This window comes from Psammomys obesus, unplaced genomic scaffold (genome assembly GCF_907164565.1).
Source record: "Psammomys obesus unplaced genomic scaffold, mPsaObe1.curated_primary_1811, whole genome shotgun sequence".
NCBI lineage: Eukaryota > Metazoa > Chordata > Mammalia > Rodentia > Muridae > Psammomys > Psammomys obesus.
Genome location: NW_026586173.1, coordinates 5,322,091 through 5,331,448, shown reverse-complemented (window position 1 = coordinate 5,331,448; position 9,358 = coordinate 5,322,091).

The following is a 9,358-nucleotide window of genomic DNA, read 5'->3' as shown; positions in this document are numbered from 1 at the left end:
ATTGTGTAAATGTACCACAATTTCTGTATCTATTCCTCAACTGAGGGACATCTGGGTCGTTTCCAGCCTCTGGCTATTACAAATAAAGCTGCTACAAACATGGTTTAGCAAATGTCCTTGTTGTATACTTGAGCATCTTTTGGATATATACCTAGGAGTGGTATACCTGGGTCTTGAGGTAGCACTATTTCTATTTGCCTGAGAAAGCACCAGATTGATTTACAAAGTGGTTATACAAGTTTACATTCTCACCAGCAATGGAGTCATTCCTCTTTCTCCACATCCTCTCCAGCATGTGTTGTCACTTGAATTTTTGATCATAGTCATTCTGATGGGTGGAAGGTGAAATCTCAGGGTTGTTTTGATTTGCATTTCCCTGATGACTAAGGATGTTGAGCATTTATTTAAGTGTTTCTCAACCATTTGATATTCCTCTATTGAAAATTATCTGTTTAGCTCTGTACCCCATTTTTAATTGGATTACTTGATTTGTTACTGTTTAACTTCTTGAGTTCTTTATATATTCTGGATATTAGCCTTCTGTTATATATAGAGTTGGTCAAGATCATTTTTCAATCTGTAGGCAATCGTTTTGTTCTGATGACAGTGTCCTTTGTTTTACAGAAGCTTCTCAGTTTCATGAGGTCCCATTTATTGATTGCTGATCTTAGAGACTGTGCTGATGGTGTTTTGTTCAGGAAGTTGTCTCCTGTGCCAATGAGTTCAAGGCTCTTCCCCACTTTTTCTTCTAACAGATTTAGTGTGTCTGGTTTTATATTGAGGTCTTTGAACCACTTGGACTTTAGTTTTGTGCAAGGTGATAAGTATGGATCTATTTGCATTTTTCTACATATAGATATCCAGTTAGATCAGCACCATTTGTTGAAGATGCTGTCTTTTTTCCATTGTATATTTTTGGCTTCTTTGTCAAAAATCAGGTGTCCATAAGTGCATGGGTTTATTTCTCGGACTTCTATTTGATTCCATTGATTCACCAGCCAGTTTCTATGCCAGTACCACGCAGTTTCATTACTATTGCTCTATAGTACAGCTTGAGATCAGGGATGGAGATACCTCCAGATCTTTTATTATAGAGAATTGTTTTAGCAATTCTGGATTTCCTGTTATTCCATATGAAGTTGAGAATTTTTCTTTCAAGATCTATAAAGAATTGTGTTGGTAATTTGATTCAATGCAATTCCCATAATATTTCTAATATTTTTAAGAGGCTGTCAGTTCACTTTGAGTTCGAGGCAAAAGAAATTATGCGTCAGAAGAACCTTAAATGTCTTCTTGTATACAAGTGAAGGGCTGAGGCTGGAAATGACTTGGTAGAATTCCTGCCTGGGATGCACAAAGTCAGTGCATGACTTTTTTCATCACTCTAAGTCAGAAAACCTATGCGATATATTTTATATAGAGGAGTGAAGTTAAGAATGATACTAGATATTTAGATAGAAAAAAAATAAAAGCAAAAAAACAGCAAAACACAACTTATACAGTACTAAAAAATCTTCAAAAAAAAAAAAGACAAAAAAAATGCTTCCATACCATAATTCTATGCCAAGATCTATATTTTTCCAAAGTCAAATACTGTATCATGTTCTCATGTGTTCTCCACTGCTGTAATAAAGACCATGACCAAAAGCCTCTTGATAAGTAAAGATTTATTTCATCTTACAATTCCCAAACATGGTCCATCACCGAGAGAAGCCAAAGCAGGAACTGGAGGCAGACACCTGGAGGCGGGAATTGAAGCAGAGTGATGGGAGAGTGCTCCTTTCTGGATTGCTTATTCAGCATTCATATACTACCCAGGACACTTGCCTAGGAGGTCATCATCAATCATCTATCAAAAAATTCCCCACAGATTTGTCCATAGGCTAATTTGATAGAAGCAAATCCACAAGTGTGGCTCCCCCTTCCCAGATGAGAAAAAAAAAAAAAAACTTACCAGCACACAAGGCATAGAAAAAAAATAGAAGATATCATTTCCAGCAGAATGACTGTATGGAAAAAAATGCTAAGTCCTCTAGACAGGAAGAAAATGATACCAAAAGAAGGGAGGTCATACAAAGACTTGCAGAGTTTCGGTAACAGTGCTCATCAGTCTAAAATGTGTCTTTATTACTTAAATGTGTTTAAAGCAACGTGATTTAATATAGTCTAGAGATTTTAAAATGAGTTGAATTCGAATGTATAGCAACAATAATGCAGTATCCAGAAATAGAGAAATAAATATCCACTGTTGGAATATTCCTAAAGTATATGTAAAGTATATTGTATTATTTGATAAGAAATTACATTAAGTTGAAATAGATACTATAAACCCTAAAGGCTTATAATATATATGTATGTGTGTATATTCATGTGCATATATCAAGTAGGATGACAAAATAGAAAACATGGTGTTATTAAAATTGCAATTTAACCAAGAAAATAAAGCAGGAAGGAGAAAGTAGAGATGAAACATGAAAAAAAGTAATTAGCAAGGTAGCGGATTTAAATTAACTAATTATATATGTGCTTATGATAATTTTAAAAAATTAAGCACTTTATCTAAAAGACAGAGATTTACATATGGGAGGAGGGGCACTATCTTCAAGAAATTCTCTTTATATGTGACTCTCATGTGATCATAGGAACGGCATGGTATATAGATTGTATACAATTCTGAAAAAAAGAAAGCTTGAACAGAGCTAATTACATTCAGTTAGAGCATCATAAAGAATCATGGCAGATAACTGAAAATCAGAGGCTTCCCAACTCATTTGTATAAGATTTCATTGCTGTCACATCCAAACAAAAAATAAGAAATTAAAAACATATGAAAAACATATATTAAAATGTGTGTACTTTTTAAAGTATTTTTTTGCTTTCTTTCATTAGTTGAATATTTTAATAATACTGAATTTTAAATTTTACTATTTTACACACATGTATATCTAATCTTCATAAACTTTATTCTTTGAAATGTCTATTCTGGTAAATTTTTGTCAACTTAACACAATATATAGTCACCTGGAAGGGGGAATCTCGACTGAAAAAATGCCTCCATCATATGGGGCATACATCTCTAGACAGACTGCTGTCCAGAATCCTTCAGCTATGGTGTGAGGTTGGGTATACAGACAAAACTCTTTCCATAGTGGGAAGCTTCCCTGACCCTTGGGGGATACCTTTCCTGAATTCTAGGCTTATACTACCCCTTGCTGCCTAACTGTGGGTGACAGTGCTGTTGTGACAATGTTTTGTTCAACTTCATTTTTTTTTGTTGTTTTGTTTGGCTTGTGCAAGTAGTAGATATTGCATGTCAAGATGCATGAGGTTGGAGTGGTACCCAGTAGTTTGATTTTTCCACTTCTGGAGCACCATGACTGATATAATTCTTTCACTGAGCAGACCTAGAGAAGCAGTCTCTATCTCATCAAAAATAAGTAAGTAAATAAATATAAGAAAATTAAAGAAATGCACATACACACATGCACACGCAATGAAAATAGAAGTGAGACTAAGTAAGAGTATTGGAGAGATCAAAGGTGAGGAGAAGAAGAATAAGAGAAAGACAAAAATATATTTTCTCTCATATGCAGAATTCAGGCTTAAACACACACAAACACATTTCCAGAGTAGAGATGTATGGGCCAAGTGTCCAATGAAAGTTTAGCTCACATGTATCATATTATGCTATTTTTTTTCTCCTAGTTCTGGAATGCATAATTAAAATAGAAACTCTCAGTTCTGGCCGAATCTCCACAATGGTTTCCTCACCAGCGGAGTGAGGGCAGTTACAGAAGGAAAGGCCAATTGAAATCCTTAGCAATGCCTATGTCAGGAAAGTAGAAAACCAAAGCAATTTTGTGTCTCTGGAGGGATTTCAGCGATTGGTGCCTCTTCAAGGCCTTGAAAGTTAGAGGGATAGTGAGGTCCACCACATTGCCATTCAACTCCTCTTGAAAAGTTGGAAACAGATGGGTTTTGCAAATGCAATGGATATCATAAAATCTTAAGCAGGTGTCAATTCCATTTGCACCTGCTGTTCCAGATGTGATTTCATTGCTAGAACAAACTGACATATACCCTGCCACCTGGCATATGGCTATTGAGGTAGAAAATGCTTTTGTCTCTGTGTCTGTTACTAAAACCCAGCAGGACTTGCTTGCTCCCAGGTGGTAATACAACTGCACAGTCTCATTTCAGGACTATATCTCTTCTCATACTTTAGGTCTCAATTCAGTCCACAGGGATTCCGATCACAAGAAATCCATGGGTCCATCACACTTAAGGCACTGGTAATATTGTGTTAACTAAACCTAGTGGGCTAGAAGTGTAAATTACATGCCAGGTGGCAGGATAAAACAGATGGCAAATTTTGAAGAGTCTTCCATAGATTCCATGTTGTGGCACTTGTCAACATATTCCTAGATATCATGGGCATGATGCACGGTGGCCTTTTCCTGTGCTAAAAAGAAAACATGTTATTCATCTGAGAGTGTTACCTAAGCCTTTTTATAGAGCCATCCACACAGCTTCTAATTCTGGGTGGGACTTAGAACAAGAGAAGGCTTACCAACTATCCAGGATGATGCCCAAGCTGCTGAACCTCTTGGGTCAAACCATCCATTAGATCCAATGGATATTTAAGAGTCTGTGCCAAACAGAAGTATTCTCTAGAGCCTCTGGCTGGCCCTTACAGGTACATTACAGAATAGACCTTTAGGACTGTAGAGCAAATCTTTAATGTTACAAGAAGAAAACTACTTTTCTTTTGAGACACAGCCTTTGAATTGATACTGTGTCTTAATTAACCTTGGCCTTCCTAAAACCTGAGCTTCCTATGAACCGGGTGTTATCCAACTATGCAGGCTGGACATATACAACACACACAACAGTACTTGGTCATCAGATGAATATAGATACAAGATTGGGCCCAAACCAACCCTGAGATAAAAAGTTATGTGATGCAGTTGCCCTTTATATTTCTAGTTACTCTCCTGTTGTACCTTCTCTTTCTCAGTCTGTCCTATGACATCATGTGGTATTCCCTACCATCAGATGGTGGAAGAAGAGACAACTCATACTTGGTTGACAGGAGGTAATGCAGAAGGCTCAAACATCATGCAGAAATGGACAAGGCAGTACTGCAGTCTCTCTCTCTCTCTCTCTCTCTCTCTCTCTCTCTCTCTCTCTCGGACACTGCAGAAAGACAGTGATGAAGCATAGCCTTTAAGTAGTGGCTCCTGATTGCTCTTTACTTGAAAAGAGAACAGATGTGTGACCATATACCAACCCACCAGCTTTGGCCAGTTGTTTGGCTAGATGTTCAGAGCTTTGAATGGAACATTGTTAGAGCATGATGTCAAAGAAGGCTGAGGAGAGTGATTGTAAAGTTTGGTTATAAAGCAAGCCACATACGAGGAGAAAATATTAATAAGGCACTTATGTCAAAAAAATTAAGACTTTAAAAATCCAATAATAATAAAACAAATAACCCAATAATAAAATTGGGTAAAGATTTTAGCACACTTCATTGACACACATGTGCACAGAACAAATAAGCACATTGTAAGATGTCCACCAATATTACTTATTAGATGTCTGCAAATAAAAATAATAACTGGATTAAAGCTATACAACAGTAAGAATATTTAAAGTCAAAGAGGCCATAAAGGGGGTCTGGAAAGGAGCTCAGCAATTAGGAGTGCTTGTTGCTTTTCCAGATGACAGGAGTTTGGTTCCTAGCACCCACATCAGTAGGCTCACAACTGCATTGAACTTTAGCGCTATATGCTCTGATACATATAGCCATCATACAGCCTCTGCTACCACCTGCACACAAACACACACACACATGCACAAGCACATGGGCATGCATGCACACACACATGCACAAGCATGCATACACACATCTTAACAAAAGCAAAATCATTTTTTTACTAATTACACTTTATTCACTTTGTATCCCCCCATAAGCCCCTCCCTCCTCCCCTCCTGATCACACCCTCCCACCCCCTTCTTCACGCATGCTCCTCCCCAAGTCCACTGATAGGGGAGGTCCTCCTATTCTTCCTTCTGATCTTAGTCTATCAGATCTCATCAGGAGTGGCTGCATTGTCATCTTCTGTGGCCTGGTAAGGCTGCTCCCCCCTCAGGGGGAGGTGATCAAAGAGCAGGCCAATCAGTTTATGTCAGAGGCAGTTCCTTCTTCCCATTACTATGTAACTCACTTGGACACTAAACTGTCATGGGCTACATCTGTGCATGGGTTCTAGGTTATCTCCATGCCTGGTACTTGGTTGGAGTATGAGTCTCTGGGAAAACACCTGTGTTCAAATTTTCTGGTTCTGTTGCTCTCCTTGTGGGGTTCCTGTCCTCTCCAGATCTTACTATTTCTCACTTCTTACATAAGATTTCATGCACTCTGCCCAATAGTTGGCCATAAGTCTCAGCATCTGCTTTAATAGTCTGCAAGGTAGAGCCTTTCAGAGGCCCTCTGTGGCAGGTTCCTAGGTTGTCTCCTGTTTTCTTCTTCTTCTGATGTCCATCCTCTTTGCCTTTCGGGATGGAGATTGAGTGTTTTAGTCAGGGTCCTCTCTCTTGATTAGTTTCTTTAGATGTACAGATTTTAGTAGGTTTATTCTATGTTATATGTCTATATGAGTGAGTATATACCGTGTGTGTCTTTCTGCTTCTGGGACAGCTCACTCAGGATGATCCTTTCCAGGTCCCACCATTTACCTGCAAATTTCATGATTTCCTCATTTTTCATTGCAGAGTAATACTCCATTGTGTAGATGTACCACAATTTCTGAATCCATTCTTCAGTTGAGGGGCATCTGGGCTGTTTCCAGCTTCTGGCCATTACAAATAAAGGTGCTACAAACATGGTTGAGCAAATGTCCTTACTGTGTACTTGAGCCTCTTTTGGATATATGCCTAGAAGTGGTATGGCTGGATCTTGAGGAAGCGCTATTCCTAGTTGTCTGAGAAAGCGCCAGATTGATTTCCAGAGTGGTTGAACAAGTTTACATTCCCACCAGCAGTGGAGGAGGGTTCCCCTTTCTCCACAACCTCTCCAGCATGTGTTGTCACTTGAGTTTTTCATCTTGGCCATTCTGATGGGTGTAAAGTAAAATCTCAGGGTCGTTTTGATTTGCATTTCCCTAATGGCTAACGATGTTGAGCATTTCTTTAATTGTTTCTCTACCATCGATATTCCTCTACAGGGAGTTCTTTGTTTAGTTCTGTTCCCCATTTTTTAATTGGATTACTTGGTTTGCTGCTTTTCAGCTTCTTTAGTTCTTTATATATACTGGATATTAGCCCTCTGTCAGAAAAAGGGTTGGTGAAGATTCTTTCCCAATCTGTAGGCAGTCATTTTGTTTTGATGACAGTGTCCTTTGCTTTACAGAAGCTTTTCAGTTTCATGAGGTCCCATTTATTGATGGTTGCTCTTAGAGCCTATGCTATTGGTGTTTTGTTCAGGAACTTGTCTTCTGTGCCAATGAGTTCTAGGCTCTTCCCCACTTTTTCTTCTAACTGATTTAATGTGTCTGGTTTTATGTTGAGGTCTTTGATCCACTTGGACTTTAGTTTTGAAGCAAAATCATTTTTAAAGGCTACAGACAAAAAAAAAATTAAAAAGAACCCTGGAACATCCTCAAGCTTTTTGTGGGAATACCAAACTGTAGAGCCTGTTTGGAAGACAGTTTATAAGGTTTTCAAGCACTGGCCATACAGCCCAATCATTATTCTAGCAGCTATTTCTCCAACAGAAATGAAAACAGCTGCATCTAAGCACTTGCTTACTCACAAACATGTCAGATTAATTTATCACAACCCAAACTAAGAAACAATCACCCGCACTCAAATTTAAAAAAGCACATTATCAAGTCTATGTAATGGAATACTACGTAGCTCTAAAAAGGCATAAAGTGTTGATCAAACAACACAGATGAACCTCAAAATAATAATTATGCCAAGCACAAAGAAAGTGCATTATGTGTCGCTACATTTATATACATTTCTGGAAAATACTAACTAAACCAACAAAGACAGCAAGATAGCAGATCTGTTGGTTATCTTTGTGAATTTTGTTTGGTGAGTATCTGTGTGTGTCCATATACCTATGTCAAAATGTATCAAACTTTGCGGTTTACCTATTTGAAATCTGTCCATCAATTGTACCCCAATAGAGCCATTAAGCCACCCAAACATAAGAAAGCAATGACTGGTGAAAGGTGCTTCTAATGTCCCTTATTCAGGTGCTCCCTGGGAAGAATCTCCTAGGCAGGATCCTTGCATTTACATGAGATTGTAGACAGATGTTGACTATTTTAAAAATGCTTTTACTATATCGGCTGAGATAACAATGATTTTTTTTTAAACTCATTGTTGCTCAGTGGTTCTCAACCTTCCTTATGTTGCAGCCCTTTAATACAGTTCCCCACATTGTGGTGACCCCCCCCAACCATAAAATTACTTTGTTGCTACTTCCTAACTGCAGTTTTACTACTGTTATGAATTTTAATGTAAATATATGATATACAGAATCTAAGATATACAATTCCTGTGAAAGGATCAGTCTACTCTCAAACCAACAGGTTGAGAGCCACGGCTTATAGCAGTTGATGAATGTGTGATCTTTATATAAAACACCTACAGGATTTCACTTCATGCCCACAGCTCTGGACTTGGTCAGCTGATAACTTTAGGTGTTTCTGCACCCAGGTCAATGAGTAAACAATGCAGTGTCTGTGTATTTTCCTTCCTCTCCAGTTTTGCTTTTAAGTTTCTGACATGTCCCCAAGTTTAAAAATATGTGTCTTATCCTATAAGAGTTTATAATCAGTTCCACAAATTTAGAGTGACTCATTCTATTTGAAATTATTTGGAAAGTGTGACTGGTAGGATGACCTGGTATTTCCTTGGCAGGAAACAATATATTATTTAGTTTCATTATAGATGGAGACCTATACAACCACTCCAATGCTTCTTGGGATTATTTTGCAGATTTTACTATTCTAATATTTTTCCACTTTAAAGCTGCTATCACGAAGTTGCATTATTAATCTCTCATATGTCTGCAATTATATAACCTTTCTGGACTTAATGTTGTTTATTATATTTTTTCATCCAAAATCAATTTCCCTCAATTTTAAAACAATCACCCTTTGGGTTTCTTGATCTACTTTAGATTACTAATGCTTCTTAAAGCTATAGTTCTATGCTTTCATCACAATTTTAGAAAATTCTCTGTCAAATGCTTTGTAAATGGTTCCTTCTCTTCCATTTTCTTTATTAGCAGGCACTGGGATCTTGAATGCATTGGAATTTTTACTCTATCCTCCATTTCTCT